The 26,434-nt window shown below is 34.5% G+C and overlaps 1 long non-coding RNA gene across 1 annotated transcript; it reads left to right on the top strand.

The window, feature by feature from the left end:
* The first annotated feature begins 2,063 nt into the window (after nucleotides 1-2,063).
* On the top strand, nucleotides 2,064-25,852 carry LOC144240827 (uncharacterized). The gene is made up of 3 exons (XR_013337862.1): nucleotides 2,064-2,188; nucleotides 24,470-24,635; nucleotides 25,643-25,852. It is a non-coding gene; the product is annotated as an uncharacterized LOC144240827 (long non-coding RNA).
* The last annotated feature ends 582 nt before the right edge of the window (nucleotides 25,853-26,434 follow it).

Genomic DNA, 26,434 nt, shown 5'->3' on the forward strand with positions numbered 1-26,434 from the left:
GGGAGGGTCAGAGAGAGATACAGAATCCAAAGCATGCTCCAGGCTCTGAGCTAGCTGTCAGCACAGAGCCCGACGTGGGGCTCGAACCCATGAACTGTGAGATCACGACCTGAGCCAAAGTCGGACGCTTAACTGACTGAGCCACCCAGGCAGCCCTGTACTCTTGTTTTCTTAGCCCCCTTTATTATCTAGGTCTTGGATTTGCAAGACCCATAGAAAGAGCCTTTTGACAATTACCCACAGAGCTTTCATCTAAAATCTCTTTTGTAAAGGCAGGAATATGCTTTTCCTTATGAGGTATCTGTGTTCAGAATATTGGTCTGATATGGAATATTGTGAGGCCTGGTCAATACCAGCAGCCTCATTTCCAACATGAGCCAGTAGTAGCAGAAGAAGATACCAGTTTTCATTTCTTATGGCAGGAGCTGTGCAAACACTGCCATTTCCTTGCTGTGACTGCCATCCAGAGAAGCCGGTGCGGCTCCCGGCATTCACTACCACTAATCATCAAGAAATGCAAATGGGAACCACAATGTGATATGGGCTTACCAATTAGGGTGGCTATTACCAAAAGACAAGAGATCAATTTTAGTAAGGATGTGGAGAAGACAGAATCCCTGTACACATTTGGTGGGTAAGTTAGTATAGCCATTGTTGAAAACAATATGGAGGTTCCTCTAACAATAAAAAATAAAACTATCATATGATCCAGGAATCCTGCTTTTGGGTATATATCTGAAGGAGGCAAAATCAGTATCTTGTAGAGATACCTGCACTCCCATGATTATTGCAATAGCCAAGATATGGAAACAATCTAAGTGTCCATCTGTGGATGATGGATAGAGACTATATATATATAATTATTATATATAATATTTCATATGTATATTACAAACCATTATTCAGACATAAGAAAAAGAAGGCTGTCCTGCCATTTACAAGATGATGAAACTGAAGGGCATTATGCTAAGTGAAACAAAGTAGACAGAGAAATGCAAATATTATATATCACTTACATGTAGAATAAAAAAAATAGTTGAATCAATAGAAATAGAAACTGAAATGATGGTTGGCAGAGGATAGAGGAGTGGAGGAAATGGGGAGAGATTGGTTAAAGGGCACAAATTTTCAGTTATAGATAACGAAACTTTGAGGATCTAAAGTACAGAATAGTGCTATAGTTATTAATACTGTATCGTATACTCAGAGTTTGCTATAAGACTAAATGTTAAGCATTCTCAGCCAACAGAAGAGAAAGGAAACTATGTGAGGCAATTAATATATTAATTAACTTGATGATGGTAATTATTTCACAATGTATATCTAATCATCACATTGTATACTTTAATATATGCAGTTTTATATGTTAATTATGCTTCAATAAAATATTTTAAAATATATTAAATGTCAAGTCAAATAATTGAAATTATGGAACAACACTTTTTTCACTTTTTTTCAAATCTCTTTTTCTATTATTTTACACTCAGGTATTATCTGGAAAAGAAAAGTATTTTCCTCAATAAGTCTTAGGGGATGCCTGAGTAACAGAATCTATTATTTTAGGTAAAATTCTTAGCTAATGTTCAGAATGAATTGTTAAATAAAATTCATGCAAATTAAAATCTTAATATCACCAAATATCAAGGGTTGTAATAAACTGAAGATTAAAGACAGTCATGAGGCACAGAAGAAATAGAAAAAAAATACCTGGACATTGAGAGCAGCTTCTTGTCTTTTCACCCTGGGTATGTACTTCTTGCCCAGAATGATGCATGAGGTCCCCAAGTAAAAGTCCATACAGTCATGTCACATGCCAGAGAGGGTTTCAGTTTTGAAATATCTCCATTTTATACTTCAGAAAGTTCTAAAACTTACCATGTCTCCTAAATCCATAGATCCTGGCTATCAACTATAGGAATCTTCCTGTTGTCTTGTTAATAACGTTCTAGATTAGAATTTTTGCAAATATTAGTTTAATCATCCAGAGTTCCACTTGGCAAAGATATATTGAATATGTAACCAGTACTTTCTCTTGTTTTCTTAGGTGTGTGTCCCAGGAAAGAGAATAAATGAGGTGCAGATCCACTGCTTTCATTCTTTCCTCTCCAGGTTCATTTGGTGATCAAATCATCAAACTTGAAGAGAACCCATCAAGGAATAATCTACTGTAGAGTTTGCTAAAGTGAAGGTAAAAAAAGTAGCTAGCTTTAAGTTTATACTAAAATCTAGCATACTAATAACCCACTTACTACTCTGTATCTTTCACTTAGAAAATAAAAATAAATAGACAACCCAAAAAATAAATCAAAAACAGCTAAAGATGTAAACAAAAACACAAAAATAATAAATACACATGGCTCTGGTAATCAACCAAGGCATACTAAAAAAAAGGATGATGATAAGCAAAGACATTGACAGTTTGACTGCTTTGATTGGAGTGCATAGTATGCTAAGAACATTATTAAAGAGAAAAGTGATATGGAAGGAATTTCTTCTCTCCTCATAAGCCAAGAAAGAAAAAAAGAAGGAAGGAAGGAAGGAAGGAAGGAAGGAAGGAAGGAAGGAAGGAAGGAAGGAAAGAGAGAGAGAGAGAAAAGAAAGAAAGAAAGAAAGAAAGAAAGAAAGAAAGAAAGAAAGAAAGAAAGAAAGAAAAAGAAAGAAAGAAGGAAGGAAAGAAGGAAAGGAAAGAAAGAAAGAAGGAAAGAAAAGACTGCTTTTCATCTTTAAATCCCAGAAATCTGCGTTGGAGGAGTCAATAAATTAGATCTGTTTGAAAGTTGCCAAGTATTTTAATACTGCTTTTCCCAATTTTATCATTCTCATCTATAGTGGTATTCAGGGTTTTTTTTTTTTAACATAACCAACTAAATAGAAATATGTAACATTTCTGATTACAGTCTTTTCTTAATAACATCTGTGAAACTCCGTCTTTCCATAATTATTGTCTTATGACCTTAGGAACTATGCAGCTGAACTATTATATTATACTATTTTCTGTTTACTTTAAAAGGACATGCTCTAAATTACTTTTTTTTTTAACGGTTAACATTTATATATTTTGGAGAGACAAAGACAGAGCATGAGTGGGGAAAGGGCAAAGAGAGAGGGAGACAGAATCTGAAGCAGGTTTCAGGCTCTGAGCTGTCGGCACATAGTGAACATGTGATTCAGACTTGTGAACCATGAGATCATGACCTGAGCCAAAGTTGGATGCTTAACCGACCGAGCCACCCAGGCACCCCATGACATGCTCTAAATTCTAATGTATCTTTTTTATTTTTAAATGTTTATTTATTTTTGAGAGAACAGAGAGCATGAGCAGGGGTGGGGCAGAAACAGAGAAGGAGACACAGAATCTGAAACAGACTCCAGGCTCTGAGCTGCCAGCACAGAGCCCAACGGAGGGCTGTCTTGGGAACAGTGAGATCATGACCAGAGCCGAAGTCGGATGCATAACTGACTGAGCCACCCAGGCACCCCCTAACATATCTTTTTAACTTAAGTGTAAAATAAAATTTGATGAATACTACTAGGTCTACTAAAATTTGATGTAAGTGGTATGTTTCACTCCCAGGAAAATAAAATTATAGTGTCATTTTTATGCTGATGATAATTTTCATAATTATATCAATTTATGCTTTGATTTTTATTATGTTACAAAATCGGCTTTTTACTACAGATAAGAGTAAAGATAATACACAAAAGAATAGTGTATTCTCTTGATGGAGAAATATATTTTTGTGGAATAATTTAGTTACTTTTAAATTTTTTGCCTCCAAGCTTCTTAACTTTTTTCAAATTTATATTTAAGTTAATTAATATATAGTGCAATAATGATTTCAGAAGTAGAATTCAGTGATTCATCACTTATATATGACACCCGGTGCTATTCACAAGTGCTCTTCTTAATACCCATTATGTAAATGCCCCAACTCCTACCCACCTCCCTTCATCAACCCTGTTTGTTCTCTATTGTTAAGAGTCTCTTGTAATTTGTTCCCCCTTCTTCTCTGTCCCCTCTCCCCATATATTCATTTGTTTTGTTTCTTAAATTCCACATATGTGTGAAATCATGGGATATGTCTATCTCTGACTTTTTTCATGTAGCATAATGCATTCTAGCCCTATCCATATCATTGTATCATTGCAAATTGCAAGATTTCATTTTTGATGGCTGAGTAATATTCCATTATATATATACCATATTCCATTATACATAGTGTATACATAGTGTATATAGATACAGATATATATAAATACCATTTCCATTATATATAATATATATATTATATATATAATATATATATAATGGAACCAATGGATATATATATACACACTATATATAATGGAATATGTATGTATACATACATACGTATGTATATATATATACCAGTCTTCTTTATCCATTCATCAGTCAGTGGACATTTGGGCTCTCACCATACTTTGGCTATTGTTGATAATGCTGCTATAAACATTGGGGTGCATGTACCCCTTTGAATCTGTATTTTTATATCCTTTGAGTAAATACCTAATAGTGCAATTGCTGGATCATAGGGTAGTTCTAATTTTAGTTTTTGAGGAAGCTCCATACGGTTTTCCACAGTAGCTGCACCAGTTTGCATTCCCACCAACAGTGTAAGAGGGTTTCCCTTTCTCTGCATCTTTGCCAACACCTATTGTTTCCTGTATTGTTAACTGTAGTCATTCTCACAGGTGTGAGGTGGTATCTCATTGTTGTTTTGATTTCTATTGATTTCTATTTCCATGATGATAAATGAAGTTGAGCATCTTTTTATGTATCTGTTAGCCATCTGGATGTCTTCTTTGGAAAAGTGTCTATTCATGTCTTCTGCCCATTTCTTTACTGGATTATTTGATTTTTGACTGTTAAGTTCAAGAAGTTCTTTATAGATTTTGGATACTAACCCTTTATCAGATATGTCATTTGTAAATATCTTCTCCCATTCTGTAAGCTACCTTTTAGTTTTGTTGATTGTTTCCCTCGCTATGCAGAAGTTGTTCATCTTGGTGAAGTCTCAGTAGTTCACATTTGCTTTCATTTACCTTGCCTTTGGTGATGTTTAGTAAGAAGTTGCTCTGGCCAAGGACAAAGAGGTTTCTGCCTGTGTTCTTCTCCAGGAATTTGATGGTTTCTTGTCTCACATTTAGGCGTTTCATGCATTTTGAATTTATTTTTGTAGGTGGTGTGAGAAAGGGGTCCAGTTTCATTCTTCTGCATGTTGCAGTTTCCCAACACCGTTTGTTGAAGAAACCATCTTTTTTCCTTTGGATATTTTTTCCTGCTTTGCTGAAGATGAGTTGACCGTATAGTGTGGGTTCATTTCTGGGCTTCCTATTCTGTTCTGTTGATTATATTTGAGTCTTTATTGATTTCAAAGAAGACAGGTGGATTTTTCTTCTAATATGGACTATTATTTATTGCTATTTCTAGTGAGAGTCTTTTCTTTCTTGTATTATGGAATAAAAATCTGTATGTCCTTGAGGCTTTTTTCAGATTACCCATCTTAACTAATGATAAAATTAGAAACTGTTTAGTTCTATTGGGTAGGTGCTGCAGTAATTTCTTCTTTTGTTACCTCTTTTTACACCACCAGAATTTTTAAGCTTGAGTACCACCTGGGTTTTCTCACAAGAAGAAAAATATCACACATGGAGATGTGTGATATTACAAAATATTTATTTAAAAGATGATGTTTTTTAAATAGTATGTCAAGCTATAACTTACTTTGTGGTTATACTTCTTTTACAGTTGTAAAAATAAGAATAAATCTAGATGATATCACGTACTGAAAACCAAATTAATAAGAATAATAAAGTTCTATATTTATTTCTTCCCTTGCAAGAATTCAAATTATTCAAAGTTGGAATTTCTATTATGGCTTTGAGGAATTTCCTTAATCAATAGGAACTTCAATTTCTTTACCCATAAAGTGTGATAGTAATATGTATTTACTATGATTATTTTGAAAATTAAAATGGTTAACAATTATATTGTACTTATCCATGACCCAGAGACTGGTATTCATTAAAAGAGTGTGATTTTTATTATTAGATATGAAATGTTATTTGGTCTCTTGAGACAAATTAGCATTTAGCCTTTTCTTTGGTTAATGGGAAGGGGTAGATCAAAGTGGGGAAGAAAAGACCTACCCTGTAGGTAAGAAAAGACCTGTAAATGTATCACATTTGCAGCATTTATGCAAAAAGTTTTGTGTAGTTAATTGATTAGACCTAGGGAGTAGTTTTCCATGGAAACAAAGCTATAAATGGTAGCTAGTTCCTCAGACAAGCCCACATAACCCTATTTAGGCTATAATGTAGTTGAAATAATGTGTAATTGCAACGGAAAATAGTAGGGAAATAATACTGTTGCAATACTACCAATTAAACAAAACAGAAAAAGTAGAATAAAAATTAGTTCTTTTTATTGAATTATCGGGCTGACTGAAAAACATTTAATTAAAAGATGAAGGAATTCTCACCCAAGATTCTGTAGAAATTCTGAAGGTCACTTTATGGTATTTTCAGAAGCTTTTGGGAATGATTACACTACTCATTAAAACTAATTTGACTTCATTTTAATTTCTTTTAACTTTCTGTTTTTCCACTTCAAATACAATGAGGAGATAATTATGAGGAAAAGAGAAAATGAATATAGAGAAACTATTCTCCTGATATTGGAAGAGAGAGTAGTTCAGAATGGGAGAGAGAGGAAAAGGCAGGTTATTGAAGAGGGAGTGGGAGTTTTTTGAGAAAGGAAAAGGAAGAGAGGGCAAGACTGAATGGAAGTAAGGTACAAAGGAATAGTGAAAAAGGACGAGAGAGGATTGAAATTTCTTAAAGTTATATGCAATGTGACACATGGGAATTAAAAAAAAAAAAAAAGACTCAATCCATAGCATCAAGATCTTATTGCAGTATGAATCAGCCTACTGCAAAGGTGAAATTTCATTAATATCTTAAAATTTCTAAAACAAAATTATAAATTTGCATTCTATAAGAAAAAAGGATGAACTCACTGGACATTAATGACTTTTCTCAAATTCATTAGAGAACTGAGGTCATGAGGCAAACTACCACACAGAAATCTGAAATACAGCAGAGTCATGAGATTCCTAGTTCAGGTCAGCTCACCGTATACTGATAGGAACACTTAAGAAGGTAATTTTAACAAACTTCTGGAGACAGAGTAAGAAACCCTGAAAATCCCAGGATTTTTTTGGTGTGGGGGGCTTTAGTTTTGTGGATTTACCTACAGGAAACTCATCGGGTTCTCAATATGATGATCCTAGAAAAATCTCCTTATGTTTCCTGTTTTGGATAGATGGGGTATAAACATTTGAAAATATATCCAAAGCATTCTATATAACAAATACTTGTTCTAAAAGGAAAACCAATTTACTAGAGACTTATTAACTTGGAAAAAAGGATATCATCCAACTTCAGCCTTTCTAGCTTTTTCAGCTTGCCTAAGAAAAGCACAGTCCTAAGAAACACTTCTGATTGTAACAGGGGCATATACTTAGACCCTCTAAGAGACTGAGATTTAGTCATAAGCTAACAGAAAACTTTCTCTACACTACACCTTACCACATCAACAGGGATCCATTATAATAATAGAAGGTTATAATGAGCTGCAAGAGTGAAGAAGAGGTTTTTAGAGAAACCCGCAAACAAGGGAGGAAAAAAAATATCCAAGCAACTATAGGAAACAGGCCTCTGACATCTATAGTTACAGCAAATATTAAACACAGTCATGTGCCTATCTAGATTATCATTAAGTTAGCTAAAATCCCATTTACCTTACTTTTTCTACCCAATATAGTATGTCTGGCATTTGACAAAAACAATTTTTAAAGTTAAAAAGAATACAAGTCATGTGGAAAAATAATAAAACACAAAGTTTGAAGAGACAAACCAAGCATCAGAATCAGCCTCAGTTATGACACAAATTTAGAATCACCAGTAAATAGGGAATTTAAACTAAGTATAATTGATATGTTAAGAGCTATAATGGAAAAAAATAGCATGCAAAAACAGATGACTAATGTAAGTAGAGAGAGGAGAATTCTAGGATAAAAATTAAAATAAATTATTAGAAATCAACAACACTATAACAAAATGTTGTTCTAATCAGTAGACTGGACACTGTAGAGAAAGAATCTAAGATCTTGAAGCTAGATGAATGGGAATTTTCAAACTATAACCAAAGAGAAAATAGAATGAGTTAAAAAGGAAAAAAAAAATTGAAACCTATGGAGCAATAACAAAAAGTGTGACACAGACACATATTTGTGATTAGAATACCAGAAAGAAAAGAGAAAGAAACAGAAGAAATATTTGAAGAAATAATGACTGAGAATTTTCCAAAGTTAATGACAGACACCAAATTGCAAACATAGGAAGCTCAGAAAACAGCAAGTAGGATTAATAACAAACAATTCTACATCTGGGCATGTCAGACACAAATTTTGGAAAAATAAAAAGAAAATTGTGAAAGAAGTCATGGTAAAAACAAAACAAAAAATGCCTTATCTTTTGAAGAACAAGGATTAGTATTACATCTGACTTTTCCTCATGAATCATTCAAAAAAGAATAGAATGGAATGAAATATTTAAACTTGTGTGGAAAAAAAAAAAAAACACCAATCTACTATTCTGTATACAGCAAAATTATTCCTTAAAAGTGAAGAAGTCAAAAACATTCTTGGGAAATAATTGAGGAAATTTACCACCAGTACACCTGTCTTGAAAAAAATATTGAAAATTCCTCACAGAGAAGGAAGAGATATGGGTCAGAGACTCAGAAAAACATAAAGACAGAGACAGAAGCTTAAAAATTACTTACATTTCCCATGATGTGTTGTTTGAAAGTAGACTTATACTAGCTGTAAATGTATATTAGGTATATTGCAATCACTAGAACAATCAGTAAAAGATAAAATAAAATGAGTATAATTGATATGATAAGGATAGAAAGAAAATGGAATAATATAAAATGTTCATTTATAACCAGAGAGGGCAGAAAATAATGTCACCTTAAAGATAAATGTCCTAAATACAGCAATTAAAAGACAGAGATGGTCAGAATGGATGTAAGACAAAAGCAAAAAGAAGCCTCAACTATATGTTGTCTTTAAGATACCTACTTTTAATTTAAAAACCAAGCTCAGTTTAAAGTAGAGTTATGAAAAGATATAACATGCTGATAGTAATCTAATGAGAGGGAGAATGGCCATATTAATTTCACACAAAGCAGACTTCAAAGCAAGGAAAATTATCAGATAAAGTGAGGCATTACATGATGATAAAATGGTCAATTCTCCAAGAAAGTATAATAATCCTTAATATGTAGGCATCCAACATTAGAGCATCAGATAAGATTTACAGAAGTCAGGGGCGCCTGACTGGCTCAGTTAGTTAAGCATCTGACTTTGGCTGAGGTCATGATCTCATAGTTTGTTGGTTCTAGTCCTGCATGAGGCTTTGCTGACAGCTCAGAGGCTGGAGCCTGCTTCGGATTCTGTCTTTCTCTGCTCACACTCTTTCTCTCTCTCTCATTCTCAAAAATAAATAAACGGTAAAACCGAACATAATTACATAAGTCAAAAACTGACAGAAATAGAAGGAAAAATCAGCAAATCCATGGTTTTAGGTGAAGATTTGAACACCCATTTATTTTTCATTAACTCATATTCAGTAGACAGAAAATCAGTAAGGGTGTGACTTGGGAAACACCATTAAACAACTGTATCTAATTGACATTTATAAAATGCATTATCCAACAACAGCAGAATAAGATCATATGGATCATTTACCAAGATAGACCACATTCTGGCTCATAAATCACACCTTAACAAACTTAAAAGAAGAGCAATAATACAAAATATGCTCTTAGACTAAAATAGAGTTAAATAGAAATCTGTAAGAGAAAGCTAGACAATTATATATGTGATTATATATTATATAATTATGTATAACGTGTGTAACAATATACATTATTAATATATATATTTGAGATTAAACAACACAAATTTAATAATATGTGTGGATCAGAGAAGTATTATGAAAAAAATGGGGGTGCCTGGGTGGATCAGTCAGTTATGTATCTGACTTCATCTCAGGTCATGATCTGACTGTGAGTTTGAGTCCCACCTTGGGCTCTATGCTGACAGCTTGAGCCTGGAGCCTGCTTTGAATTCTGTGTCTTTGTCTTTCTCTGCCCCTCACCTGCTTTCTCTCTCTCTCTCTCTCTCTGTTTTTCTCTCTCTGTGTGTCTCTTAAAAAGAAATAAACATTAAAAATTTTTTAAAAATAAAAATTTAAAAAAGGAAAATATGTATTTAAAATATTTTAAACTAAATCTAAATGAAAATGTAACCTATCAAAATTTGTGTGATGCAGCCAAAGCAATGATTAGTGAGAACATTATACAATATGAATGCATATATTAGAAAAGAAAATGAAAAAGAGCTGAAGTCATAATTTAAGCTTCTACTTCAGGAAAACAGAAAAAAAGTTTTCCTAAGAAAACTTTGACACTTAAAACAAACAAAAATACATGAAAAAAAACAATGAAAGCAAAAGCTGTTTCATTGAAAGTTTATTAGAATTGGTAAGTTTATAGCCTAGATAACAAAAGAGAAAAAAGCAAATTACTAACACTACTGGGAGGTAATCACTACTGATATTGGGCATGAAAATAATTTTTCTTAAAAGTATATTATGAGCAACTCTGTGCACACACATAATTTGGTAAAATGGACCATTTCTTTGAAAGACATATAGTACTAAAACTCCCAGATAGAAAACTATATAATTTGAGTAGGACTATAACTATTAGAGATTGAATTAACACTTAAGATTCTTCTCCAAAAGGAAAGCACTAGGGCTCAAATGTTTCACTTGTGATTTCTAGCAAGTATGTTAGGTGGAAAAAAAGATCCCAATTTTCTACAATCTCTTCCAGAATCAGAAGGAACACTGTAACTCATTCCATGAGGCCAGCACTATCTTAATAACAAAAGCAGATGAAGATATTGTAGGAAAGGAAAACTATAGACTGGTAACTCTTAGAAACATGGATGCAAAAATTCTCAACAAAATGTTAGGAAATAGAATTCAACAAGGAAGATTTAAGACTAAGGGGGATTTATTCCAAACATGCAAGCCCGGTTGCCCATACAAAACCCAATTAATATAACCTACCAATTAATATGCAGGGTAAAGACAGCAAACCATATAAACATATAGATTGATTAAAAAAATTTTTTGATGAAGTCCAGTCAATTAAAAAGACCCATCAAACTAGGAACAGAGAAAAAACTTCCTCGACTTGACAAAGAACATATACAAAAACCCTGCAGTTAACATAGTATTTAAGGATGAGAAGCTGAATATTTTCCCCATAAGACTGTGAACAAAGTAATGGTATTCTCTTTTACCACTTCTGTTCAACATCATATTGGAGGTCTTACTACCTAGTGTAGTATGGCAAGAAAGTAAAATAATGTGTACAATTTGAGAAAGAACAAATAAAATCATCTTTGTTTATTAATGGCATAATGGTCTATGTACAATATCATAAAGAAATTATCAAAAAACAAACAACTTCCGGAATTGATGTGAGTTATGGTAAGGGCATAGGATACAAGTTAATACATATAAGTCAGTTGCTTTCTTTTACACCAGCAATGAACCATTAGAATTTGAAATTAAAAACAGTACCATTACAAATATTTAAGTATAAATCAAATTACTTAAGTATAAGTCAAACACAAGACATGCAGTCTCTATATTTAGAAAAATACAAAACTCTGATAAAGAAACTCAAAGAATAATTAAATAGAGACATATTTAATGCTTATGGATTGGAAGACTCAACATTGTTAAGATGCCAATTATTCAGGGCGACTGGGTGGTTTAGTGGATTAAGCACCCGACTTTGGCTTAGATAAGAATCTTGTAGTTCAAGAGTTCAAGCCCTGCATTGGGCTTTGTGCTGACACCTGCTTCAGATTCTCTTCTCTCTCTCTCTCTCTCTCTCTCTCTCTCTCTCAATCTATGCCCCTCCCCTGCTCACTCTCTGTCTCTCTCTCAAAAATAAACATTTGAAAATAAAAGATGCCAATTATTCTAATGTGACTAATGCAGTTTCAATCAAATGAAGCTATTTTATGGAGTTTTGCAAAATGACTTTAAATTTTATATGGAAAATCAAGGACACACATATTCAACACAACATTGATGAAATTAAAAAAAAAAAGAAAAATGAATGTTGACATTATCAGACTCTAAGACTTAGTATAAGGCTACAGTGGGTCTGAGAGAGAGGAAGGTGATGGCAGGGTAGGTTTGCTTTGGCCCATTAACACAACTAGATAACTATCATATCATCTTAAATACCCCAGAAATTGACCGGAAGAGAGACAGATAAATCCCACAATTAAATGCAGAGAGGAGGCCACATTGAAGAAGGAGCAGAAGACCTAACTGGCTCATCTGAAACACAGAAAAGGCCAGAGACTTAGAAAAAGTGCCAAAATGGAGGAATTTATCCCAAATAATAAGATAAGGTCATGGCCAGAGAGATTTAAGAAGAATTATCCAACATGAGAGTAGATTTAGGGAATTCAGTGATTCCATTGAATGTAATAATATTATATTATAGGCGTCTCAGAAGTAGAACAGAGAGAAATGGAAGCAGAAATTTTATTTGAAGAAAAATAGATGAAAACTTACCTAATCTGGTAAAGGAAACAGACATCCAGATCCAAGAGACACAAAGAACCCCCATAAAATCAACAAAAGGACACCAACACCAAGACATATTACAATTAATTTTGCAAAATATAGTGAAAAGGAAAAAAAATCTTAAAATCAACAAGATAAAAGAAATCCTTAACTTACAAGGAAAAACCCATTAGGCTAGCTGGAAATTTCAGAACAGAAACTTGGCAAACCAGAAAAGAGTGGCATAATATATTTAAAGAGCTGCATGGGAAAAATCTGCAGCCAAGAATATTCTATCCAGCAAGGCTATCATTCAGAATAGAAGGGGAGATAAAAAAAAATTTCCAGACAAACAAAAACTAAAAGAATTCATGACCACCAAACCTGCAAAGAATATTTAAGAAGATTCTTTAGGTGAAAAGGAGAGACCAAAGTGACAATGACAAGAAAGAATAGTAGAAAATCACCAGAAACAATGACAAAACAAATAATAAAATGCTAATAAACACATATCTATCAATAATTACTCTGAATGTAAATGGACTAAATGCCCCAATCAAAAGACATAGGGCGTCAGAATGGATAAAAACAATAAGACTTGTTTATATGCTGCCTATGAGAGACTCATTTAAACCTAGACACACCTGCAGATTGAAAGTCAGAGATGGAGAAACATTTATCATGCAAATGAATTTCAAAAGAAAGCCAGAGTAAGAATACTTATACCAGACAAACCTCCCTTTAAAACAAAGGCTGTAACGGGAGACAATCCAGGACACTGTATAATAATAAAGAAGACATAGGGGCCCCTGGGTGTCTCAACCGGTTAAGTGTCTGACTCTTGGTTTTGACTCAGGTCATGAGCTCACACTTTGTGAGTTAGTTCTGCATCAGGCTCTTTGCTGACAGATTGAAGCTTGCTTGGAATTTTCTGTCTCCCTCTCTCTCTTTCTTTCCCTGCTTATGCTCTCTCTCTCTCTCTCTTTCTCTCTCACTGCTCTCTCTCTCTCAAAAAGAAATAATAAAGAAATAAATAAACATTTAAGAAACAAGATATAACAATTGAGAATATTTGTGCACTCAGCATGGAGCATACAAATATATAAAACAATTGATAACAAACATAAAGAAACTAATTGACAGTAATACAATAGTAAGAGACTATAACACTCCACTTACATCAATGGACAGATCATCTAAACAGAAAATGAACAAGAAAATAGTGGGTTTGAATGACACATTGTACCAGATAGACTTAACAGATATATTCAAAACATTCCTTCCTAAAGCAGCAGAATACACATTATTTAAAAGTGCACATGGGACAGTCTCTGGAATAGATTACATATTAGGTCACAGAACAGGCCTCAACAACAACAAAAGCTTAAAGTCATATATACTTTTTCTGACCACAAAGCTATGAAACTAGAAGACACCACAAGAACAATCTGGAAAGACCACAAATGCACAGAGGTTAAACAACATGCTACTAAACATGAATGTGTCAATTAGGAAATCAAAGAAGAAATTAAAAAAAAAAAACATGGAAACAAGAGAAAATGGGAACATAATCACCACAAACCTTTGGATGTAGTAAAAGCAGTCTTAAGATGGAAGTTTATGGCAATATAGGTCTACCTTAAAAAGCAAAAAAATCTCAAACAACCTAACCTTACACCTAAACAAGCTAGGAAAAGGACAGAACCCTATAGCCAGCAGAAGAAAGGAAATAATAAAGATTGCAGCAGAAATAAAAAATATAGAAACAAACAAACAAAAACACCAACAGAACAGATCAACGAAACCAGGAGCTGTTTCCTTGAAAAAGTTAATAAAATTGATAAACATCTAGCCAGACATATCAAAAAGAAAAGAGAAAAGATCCAAATAAATAAAATCTGAAATGTGAGAATAGAAGTAGCAATGAACACCACAGAAATAAAAACAATATTTGCCAACAAATTGGGCAACCTGGAAGAAATGGATAAATTCCTAGAAACATATAAATTACCAAAACTGACTAAAGGAGGAAGTAGAATATTTGACCAGACCAATAACCAGCAAAGAAATTGAGTCAGTAATCAAAAAACTCCTAGCAAACAAAAGTCCAGGACTGGATGGCTTCACAGGTGAATTCTACCAAAAATTTAAAGAAGAATTAATGTATACTTTTCTCAAACTATTCCAAAAACTATAAAAGGAAGAAAAACTTCAAAATTCATTCTATGAGGCCAGCATTATCCCAATACCAAAGCCAGATAATGACACCTCTAAAAAGGAGAATTACAGGACAATATCCCTCATGAACACGGTAGCAAAAATTCTCAATAAAATACTAGCAAATGAAATCCCATAGTATATTAAAAAAATATTCACTACAATCAAGTGAGATTGATAACTGGGTGGTATGGGTTGTTCAATATTCACAAATCAATCAGTGTGAGATAGCACATTAATATAATAAAGTATAAGAACTATGTGATTATTTGAATAGAGAGAAAAAGCATTTGAGAAAGTACGACATTGATAATGATAAAACCTTTCAATAAAGTATATTTAGAAGGAATATACCTAAACATAATAAAGGCCATACATGAAAAATTCATAGCTAATCATCCTAAATGGGGAAAAACTGAAAGCATTTCCTCTATAGTCAGAAAGAAGACAGAGATGTCCACTGTCACCACTTTTTTTCAACACAGTACTAGAGATCCTAGCCACAGAAGTCAGACAACAAAAAGAAAAGGCACCAATGTCAATCCCATTTTTTAAAAATTTTTGACATTTATTTATTTTTTTGAGAGACAAAGAATGAGCAGGGGAGGGGCAGAGACAGAGGGAGTCACAGAATCCCAAGCAGGCTTCAGGCTCCGAGCTGTCAGCACAGAGTCCAATACGGGGCTTGGACTCATGAACTGCGAGATCATAACCTGAACCAAAATTGGACTCTTAACTGACTGAGCCACCCAGGCACCCCGGATGAATCCCGTTTATAATTGCACCAAAAACATAAGATACCTAAGAGTAAACCTACCAAAAGAGGTGAAAGTACTGTATTATGAAAATTATAAAACACCAAAGAAAAAATTTGAAGGTGACACAAAGAAATGGAAAAACAATCCATGCTCATAGATTGGAATCTACTGCAACGGGGGGAGAGGGGATTTGTGTGTCTAGGTGATATCCCACAGTACATGGTGGGCCATATGTGGGTGATGTCCCTCAGTACAAGGGCATTAGTTTCTTGAGGTCTTAGAGTTACTAGGCTCTATCTTTTTTTTCAAAAAACATTTTTTTAATGTTTTTATTTATTTCTGAAGAGAGACAGAGACAGCATGAGCAGGGGAGGGTCAGAGAGAGAGGGAGGCACAGAATCTGAAGCAGACTCCAGGCTCTGAGCTAGCTGTCAGCACAGAGCCAGAGCCCAACGCAGGCTCGAGCGCATGAACTGTGAGATCATGACCTGAACCGAAGTCAGACTGAGCCACCCAGGCACCCCGGCTAGGCTCTATCTTATCAGTGACCAATGAACACTGAATCAGCTTTCATAATGCTAAGACCTGAATGGTGCCCTCCCCCATTCATATGTTGACGGCCTAGTTCCCAGTGTGATGATATTTGGAAATGGGGCCTTTGGAAAATAATTAGGTTTAGATAAGTCATGAGGATTGGACTCTCATGATGGAATTACTACCTTTATAAGAAAAGGTACCAGAGAAATTGTTTTCCATCTCTCACAGCCATTTGAGCACACAGAAAGAAGACTGAAAGTCAGGAAGAGACCTTGACTGAATTGATTCACACCTTGGTGTTGGACTTTTCAGTCCTCAGAATTTTGAGAAAATAATTGTGTTATTTAAGGCACCCCATTTATAGTATTCTGTTATGGCAGCCTGGGCCTTCTAAGTCACATTCATTTATGCAAAACAGGCAATGTATAAATGACTAAACATTTACTTGTTTAAATTGAGTTTATAGCTGCTGAACTTGTGATATGATAGGGTTTCATACCATAAGAAAAAAAAAAGAAAAAGAAAGAAACCTGGAGAAAGAAAGAAAAAAAAAAGAACCTGGAGGCCAATATACAGAGACCGTCTTAGGATCATCCATTTAATGCTCACAAAGCTTTAGTCTTACCATATGATCCCACAATCACACTCTTAGGTATTTATGTAATTGAGTTGAAAGCTTATGTCCACACAAAAACCTGCACATGAATGTTTATAGTAGTCTTATTCATAATTGCCTAAAACTGTTAGCATCCAAGATGTCCTTCAATATTTGAATGGATAAACTGTGTTACACACATACAATGCAATCTCATTCGTCAGTGAAAGAAATGAGCTAGCAAGCCATAAAAGGATGAGAGAAACATCAACGGTATATTGTTAACTAAAGAACCCAATCTGAAAAGGCTGCATACTCCATAATTCCAATTATATGATATTCCAGGAAAGGCAAAACTTGTAGAGGTATTAAATGTTCCTGATTCTACACCAATATAAATAAATTAAACAAATAGTTGAAAAGAGATAAATCTATATAGAAGAATTCAAAATAATTCATGTAGATTTTCTACCCTAAAGGAAGAGAAATATAACTTTCACTCAAGTGTGGGCTGCACAGTGACTTCAGTTCAAAGACTAAAGCATGGAAATGGGAGAGGGGAGAAAAAAATCTCTATCAGAGAAACTTGAGAAACACTTGATGTTAAAAGTCAACAGTCTTGATTAACAAACCTCTATCAAAGTTAAAAGTCAAATCATGTTAACATATTACGTGATGAAAATGACAATAACTTCTGTGTAATTGTCCCCAAAATTCATGCCCCAATCTGACCATTAGAAAAAACATCAGGCAAATTTTAATAGAGGGACAGTCTACAGTATATATTTTCAGTATTCCTTAAAACTGTCAAGATCATCAAAAATAAAGAAAGTGTGAGAAACTGTCACAGCCAGAGAAGCAAACCTAAGGAGACATGACAACTCAATATTCTTTGAAATCCTGGATGGCATCCTGGAACAGAAAAAGACGTTAAGTAAAAGTAAAAAAATCTGAATTAACTATGGACTGTGAATTAACAAAATATTTTGACATTGTTTCATTAATTTTTAAAATATACCATAGCAATATAAGACATTCATAATAGAGTAAACTGTGTTTGGGGGAGGGGGAGGTGGTATATGGGAGCTCTATGTAGATATGCTAAGTTTTTCTATAAATCTAAAGCTGTTCAAAAAATAAGATATATTATAAAAAATAAATGTGTTTAATAAAGTATCTCTCATTCCATTACAAGTGATATTTCATTTTTATTTTAATTTTTTATAGCAGTCTGAAATCCAGGTCATGGGAAGAAGAAGAAAAAAATATTGTGGGGAAGTTGTTGACCTATACATTTCCCCAGGAGATGTAAGCCTAAATTAATTGGCTTGCCTTTAGGATATTTTGTTGGAGATATTTTCATTGCCTTGAGGATGTTTTATAAAGGGGAAATCACTGGGTAAAGAGTGTATCATTCTAGAATGGAAGGTACATGTAATAACTATATTTCTAACTAATAAATAACATACTGTCTCTATTAATGAAGAGAAAGTAAATCTTTAAGAAACTTCATTGTCAGTAACTTTATCAGATAAGGAAATAATGGAGAAATATAGGATAGATGATTCTTGGTATCTGAAACATATAGATAATAAATCAAAAGTTTTAAAAATAGATAGCTCATTTGCTGGTGTTAACACACACACACACACACACACACACACTTTCATACTACAGAGTATAGACGTAAATTAGGGAAATGTCAAAGTCTATATGTAAGCAGTAGTCAGGGAAGAAAAGATGCAGAAATTAAATTCCAGAAGTTATATTTCATCCAAGCACCTATAAATTCCTTCATTGAACAAACATTTATTAACTGGCTACTACAAACCAATTTATCTAAAACCTCTACCTATAGTGGTAAATAAGACAGAGTAATACTCTGCTTCATGGATTTAAGTATTCTGGTGGGATATAACAGGAAAAAAAAACTACTGGATAAATTAGTATATAGTAAATGATTTAATTCAGGTAATGCAAATACTGTAAAGAAAAAAAACAGGTTAATTAATGGACAGTGGTTAGAGTGTTTTAGATAAAGTGATCAGGAGGAAATTTCTAAAAAACTGATACTTAAAGAATTCAAATGATGAGAAGTTATTCTTGTGAATATTTTGAGGAAGAGAATCACAGAAAAAATTAACAAAAATATAAGATTTGCAAAATACGAACCAGCCTTTCCAGTTCCATGGGTAATGAGACTGATGTGATTAGAACATTGTGAATTTGTGCTATAGGAGATTCTACCTTGACAAACTCCATAAAGTAGCTGATTGTTAGGCTATGTGAGGTTTTGCACACTACTGGAAGATATCTAGGTGTATTCTTCATGAGAAAAGAATCAATCAGGATTAATAGCAAATCAATGAGATGATCTGATTTAAACATTTAAAGAAATACATTGACTGTCACAGGGTTTACAGACTGCAGTGAAACAACAGTGGAGACAAGGTGGCCAAGTTCAAGGTGATGAATGAGAGTGGTAGGTAGAGTATAGTAGAACTGGAATAAGAAGTGGTCAAACATTAGATGTATTTCTGAAAGGAGACACAAAGTAATTTGCTCAAGAATCAGATAAGGCAGTGTAAGAAAGATGAAACCATTTTGTTTTGACCTGAGTTACTAGATAAACAGACTTGACACCTGTGGAAGATGGGGGGTAAATAAGATACTTTTGTAGACATAGTTGAAAGGTGTTATGTTTTGAACATTTGCTATTTTAGATATCTATTAGACATGAGAGTTTGGAATTGATTGCTTACTATTTTACTAACACACATTATGTCCTTTGAATCTGGCTGTACCTCATTGCAGACAAGACCATTTCTGTTTTTCCAGCATTGTCTGCTACATTTAAAGGAAATAATTGGAACAAATATGTAATAGCTAATGAATTCTAAATTTGAATCTCTAGCCTGGACTGGACTTTTGCCCTAAACTACAAACTCATATTTTTAATTATTTACCTAACAACTCTATTTGATGTTAAATAGGCATCTAAAACTTAACATTTAGGGGCGCCTGGGTGACTCAGTCGGTTGAGCGTCCGACTTTGGCTCAGGTCATCATCTCATGGTTGGTGGGTTCGAGCCCCGCATTGGGCTCTGGGCTCACAGCCAGCTCAGAGCCTGGAGCCTGTTTCAGATTCTGTGTCTCTCTCTTTCTCTGACTCTCCCTTGCTCACACTGTCTCTCTCTCTCTCTCAAAAATAAATGAAAACATTAAAAATAAATAAATAAAACTTAATGTTTAGAGATTGAGTCTTTGATATTCCCTCCTAACTCCATCTCCGAATAGTGTTAGCCATCTCACTAAATGGTAACTCTGTTCTTCTAATCGCTCAAGTCAAAATTTGTAGCCTTTATTGATTCTGCCTTTTGTGATATTTCATATGCCACCCATTAACAATTCTATGAGCTTAGTATAGTTTAGAGCAGAATACTAATCAACATTAATTCAAAATCTGTTTACTTCTCCATAACTCTACTACTACCTTCATTGCAATGCCTCCAGTACAACCTATATTACAGACACCTTGACTCTTGCAGTAGTCCTATGCTGGAGTCCAGCTCCAGCCAGTCTAGGGGTCCCTGCAGATGGTGTCGGCGAGAGAGTGTGAGAGAGCCCCGAGATTCTTTCTGATCACCAGGCAGATATCTCTGTCCTGTCAGTTTTGGTGTCTTTATTTATAGGTCAAATGATAACATGGCATCAGAAAATGGAATTTTTACAATGGATATTTCTCTGTGATAAGATGCTTTGGAAAGTGTACAGAAATAGGTTTTACAGAAGTATTCTTGCAGAACTGCCCCAAATGTAGTGAGGTTGAGTAACTAAGAAAATAACAGGGTGTTCTTAGTGAAAAACAGGATAACATACACATTTTAATAACGCTGAGATTAAGTCATAGGTTTGTAGATACTCTTATCCATCCTCAACATAGCTACCAGTGTAAGGGAAGGTGTTTGTGGAATGTAGACATTAGGGAAGGAACTGCTATACATCACCAGTTAGCAAAGGTATATGTAGTAACTTAGGTTCTGCCCTTATCTGTCCCTTCTCTCTAAGTTAGGCTCTTTGTCTCTGGGCAAGACTTAATTGTCCAGTTATATTCCTTATGGCATCAGAGAGACAACTGTACCTTTAAAGAGTTTAGCTCATTTCTAATACATAGAATAGCCTCTTCGAGTGCATTTACCTTTGTGTCTAGTTTTTTGTCTATGATTTCTTGAATAGCTAGGGCATGAAGAAACATTTTTGGTTAGTTGATTTACATGTTGAGCTGTATGAACCTCTTGGAATAATGTAATGGTAGAACAGAATTGTACACATAAAGGTCAGTCTTTTATAAGTAAGGGTCGTTAGCTTGTTCATAGCTTAAGGGAAGTATGGAGGGAAACAGAACCTGCTGGAGACACGATGTCTGTTCCCATAATCATAAAAGAAGTTCCCACAATAAGTTCCTTCACAAGGTGCAATCATCATACCAAGGACAGAATAAGGGAACAAGTCACTCCTGATACCAATCAACAAGGTACCTTGGGGGTAAATGCTCAAGCAGAAATAATTGAGTAGGGGCAGATGTCAGTTCGTCATCTGATGGCAATAGCCTTGCAAACTTGCCTTAACCTCACAAGGAGTGTTCTTGACTAGTGGGCTCAGAATGACTCCCAACAGTCCTATAAATGGTTTTTCTGCTTCTTGTTTGAATATTCAGTATATTCTCAATAGCAGTTACAATAACACTGTTAAAATGTAGGATGGATAAAGTTGCTTCTCTGTTGATTTTAGTGACTGTTCATCTAAATAAGAATAAAACTCAAAGTCTGCATAATGATTTGAAAAATGATTTGCAGGTCTTTCTGATCTGGACACTATTATCCTTCTTTGCTAATGTCTGGCTCTCTTTTCTACTCACTTTGCTTTAGCTGTTTGGACTCTTGAGGACATCTAGACCCTACTAGTCAGTCTCCTAGAATACACTATAGCCTTTGCTCTTCTAAGTGGTTGTTCCTCCCAAGATGTTTTATAACTTATTGATTCATCAGCTTCATTTCTTCACTCAAATATCATCTATTCAGTGAATTCTTTCTGGCAAATTCTCTATAAAACTGCTATTTTCTTATTTCTTAAAATTTCTTTTACTTAGCTTTATAATTTTTCAAAATAATTCATATTATATGTGTATATATACACATATAATAATGTATATACATTGTATACATATATAGATATATAATATATGTATATATGTTATATATATTTATAGGTATATATAGGTATATAAAATATATATGTATATACATTNACACACATACATACATATATATCCATCCATTAGTCCTAGAAGATTCTCTGGCAAGCATGTCATCAACATTTAAAAATTTTTGGTGAATTAAAAGAATACATGAATCATTGAAGATAATTTGTTTAATTAATTTAAAACAGACTAAATCTGATGTTGTGACATCTCTTGTCTCAGTTAATGTGACCCATTTAAAAAATAGCATTAGTTTTGTCACTGTAGTCAAATTCTTTCATGTAAGTTATGTAAACTGAATGTTTAGAGAAAAACTCTTGTTAAAAAAAAAAGTTTCTGCTCAAGTCTACGTAGCTTCAGCTTTCAAAATGATGAGTAGTGTTTGGGGCGTGGGGGGGCAGTTATTGTTCTCTAAACAAGAATACTGAAATAGATCACAGCAGGCAAAAGGCTTAGTGTGGTTAAGGGGCAAAGGAGAAGCTATAAGCGACATAGTCAGTTCTTTCTGTTTTATCATTGTATTCAGTAGAGCAAAATCAGTTTTTCTTGTTTCCCTTTTTTTTTCTAGTTTACCTAGTTTGCTGAATTCTCTGCATTTACTGATGCCTTCTTACCAATCTAGCTAGCTGACCCACTACCTAGAAAGCCTACACTAATCACAAGCCATTTTTCTTTCTTTCTGTACAGCCACCTGGTCTTTTTCTTCTTATTCACATTTCTCTATTGAGTTTCACAACACCTACCTAATACAATCTTTATTATAATTCTCTTCACTGGCCACTTCCTACTATACATTACTTCATTGTAATCTTTATAATACTCTCATCTAATAAGGCCACTGAACTCTAGGAAAAGTTTTTTTTCTCTTTTACATATAAAATACTGAGTTTACTTATCTTAAAAGACCCAGCTCAATAGATTACCTCCATCTATGTTTTATCTGACCCACTTAACATAATTCCTCACCCTGAATTGCTTTCTTATCTGTCTTCTCATCGTACTTTAGTAACTCAGTTCTAAGATCTCTCTTATTATAAGTATTTATTTTTGTTTCTGTCATCCCAGATATATAGAAAAGTCTTTTGAAAGAATAGGTCATTTTCAATTAGGCATCATGTTGTCAGGCATTGAGTAATTACTGAAAAAGAAAATGTTTTTACACTAGTTGCATTCAAGTCATTAAAAAAAAAAATTCAGCTGAGGGGCAACTGGTGGCTCAGTGGGTCAAATGGCCAACTCTTGATTTCAGCTGAGGTCATGTGCTCACGGTTCATGCTATCAAGCCCCATGTTGGCCTCCGTGCGGAGCTTGGAGGCTGCTTGGAATTCTCTCTCTCCTCTCTCTGCTCCTCCCCTGCTTGCATGTGCAGATGTGCTATTGCTCTCTCTCTCTCTCAAAATAAATAAACTTAAAAAGAAATTCAGCTAAGATTGCTAAAGGAAGGGAGGAATGAACAAAAGAAGAGGGAAAGAAAGGAAGCAAAAGAAAAGAAAAGAAGAAAGGGAAATAACATGTGTACATTGATGACACCTATGGCACTTTTTGTGATACTAATAAATTAGAAATAGCCCACATGCCCATTAATGGGGGAGGGAAGAGTTAAATTTACTATGATTTTATCTTCACAATAAAATAAAATGTAGCTATAGGAGTTCTCTGTCTTCTGGCATGGACAGATATTCAGGATCCATTATTTTTATTGTATATAAGCATTTTTTGGTCAATAAAGGAGAAAATAGAAATGTATTCAAATTTACTTAATTTTAGATATAAATTGGTATATAAAATATATTTGTACATAAATATATTCTTAGGGATAGAAAATAAACTAATATGGTTACTTGTAAAAAAAAATCAAACCCATGATGAGAGTTGAATAGCAAAGTAAATGAATGCAGCTTATTTATCATCATGAATGAAGCAAAAACCCTGTACCTTAATATAGTTTGCATTCACAGAAGGGAATAGGAATTATTTTTTTCTTACGTGCACACATGACTAAGTTTCACCGTCTACAAAATCAAGCAGAGCTATTGCATGCCTAAATTGCCAAATGTGGGACTCTTTGTTGGTTTTTCCCCAGAGTATTTAGATGGGAACTGGATTGTTTTTCTTCATTTTGATTTTCCAAATAATGATATCAATCTTCCACATTAACTTTTGGTTAGAAACTTGGCTTTGAGGAAAAAGAATGTACTATACACAATCAAATTTGAGGACAATATAATTCTAGTCCACAGATCTAAGTATTCTATAATTTCACCTCACTTTGCTATGACTAAACACTTCGTATTTACAACAACAACAAATCCACCGACATCAGTTTGATTTGCTTCTCCAATCTGGCAGCCCTCGGATTCTTCTCATCTTCAGGAGAGCGCCAGCCTGCCCAGGGGAAGCCTTGACACACGTCCAGCTGCTGATTGGTACATGCCTCACAGTCCGAGTGCCGATTCTTCCTCTGAGAAATTGGAAAGGCTACCGCAGGCTGCTGGGGAGCTTTAATGGAGAGGAGGTAAGTGAACAGATTGTCCTTTAGAACTGGCCACATTTCAGTTCCTTATTGAAGAATAGACTTCAAGAAGGTTTTTGTTTTGTTTTCGTTTCTCCCTTTTACTCATTAATGCTTTGTTCTCTCAACTGAAGTGTCCCTATCCTGCATTTTGTGGGTCTCATTTTTTATTCTAGTTCAAGGTACATAGCCTTATTAGCACAATGCCACCTGGCTGTGTTTTTAATCTGTACCAGGTAGCCAACTGCCTCCACATAAGTATCGGCTGGTTAGTATGTTGATAATTCCCATGGATGGCCTGGTAGAACTCTCTTTGTAGATTAGGAGGTTGTTCTGTGTTCAGTATTTCTCCGTCTCATCAAAGGACAAGCCAGTGTGTATCCTGGGAGGGATACCCTGATTTAATTTTTGTCTGCCTTTTTGATTAAATACTCTGGTGTGTAGAAGTGAAAGCAACCATTTCAGCTTGCTTATTCTTGAGGAACGTGGTGAAGTGAAGGAAGTGCTGTCTTGGGAGTCAGAAAACTTGCACTGTGTTCTTCTACCCATGTCTCCCTGGCTGGGTGGTCATCCTCTTCCTCTTGCTCTGGGCCTCCGTTGCTTTTCCAATTAAGGGAATGATAACATCTACCTGCCTAACGTGGGCCTGCACTAATTAATATGAGGTTCTTTGCAAATCTATGTTTCAGGCACAGTAAAGATAAACACGCTCATTTGAAATGTATCAGTTCTCAAAATAGTCCCCTATGCTAATGATATGTAGAGAAAGAAAAATCCAAATAAAATGTCCACCCCCAGAGTGGTGATAGGAATGGGCTTTATTAAATGATAAAGACACAGAAATAAAATATTGAGCAAAACGACAATGTCCCTAACCTCCCTGAGATTACTGAGGAAATTAGGGGTGATGTTCCAGGTGTTATGATTGATTAGAATGCCATGTGCTGGCCAACTTCTTTATGCTTGAGTGTTCTCATCTGTGAATAATTACTTGCTCTCCTTATCAACAGTATCAAAGTAAATGGAAGTGCTCAATGAAATTTTCCTGGTTTCTGAGAATTATCATTAACAACTTTATCTAAGAATATGGAAGTATGGAGAACTCTACTCACATTTCCGGTTCAGAGAACTTCCAGCTCTTTCCTCCAAGCTGAAGGGCACCAAGGATGAAAAGAACATGTAAATGTACCCATTACAGAAGAGGTACAAGTCCTGGGAAGATACAATATACTGAAAGAGAAGAGAAATTATTCCTTATTCCTCTCAAATCTCTTTCCAGAAATTCCTTTTTTTTTTTTTTTTTTTTTTTTTTTTGGGTTTTTTTTTTTTGTGTTTTTNTTTTTTTTTTTTTTTTTTTTGAGAGGATATAGGTTCTGGACTGCTTTTCCTCTACTAGACAGCACTGTAAAGAATTCCATAAATGCTAAGCCAGGCATATTCCCCCATCATTACTTTCTCACCTTGCTTAAGGCATGTTGCAGATGTTCTCAGATTTACCAAGCCTTCCTTAGTGTAGTAGCTCCATATGCACTACTCAGATTAAGTACCAAGCCTGAGGATGAAAAAGGCCAAGAAGCTTCTTGTGCTTCTGACCTCCTACCCATCTCTCCCAGCCTTTTTAACTATTTTTAGATACCTGAAAATAACTAGTCTAACTGGCCCCTGCTCTCCCTCTCTGGTACTTCCTCTCAAAAACAAAATGCCCTCTTCCTCTTTAATGTATACAAACCCCTTTTGTATATAACATGACTGCCATTATGGTAGGCAGAATTCTAAGGATGCATCCTCTCCCCCCCCCACCA

Source organism: Crocuta crocuta, unplaced genomic scaffold (genome assembly GCF_008692635.1).
Source record: "Crocuta crocuta isolate KB4526 unplaced genomic scaffold, BGI_CrCroc_1.0 scaffold97, whole genome shotgun sequence".
In the NCBI taxonomy this organism is placed as follows: Eukaryota; Metazoa; Chordata; class Mammalia; order Carnivora; family Hyaenidae; genus Crocuta; species Crocuta crocuta.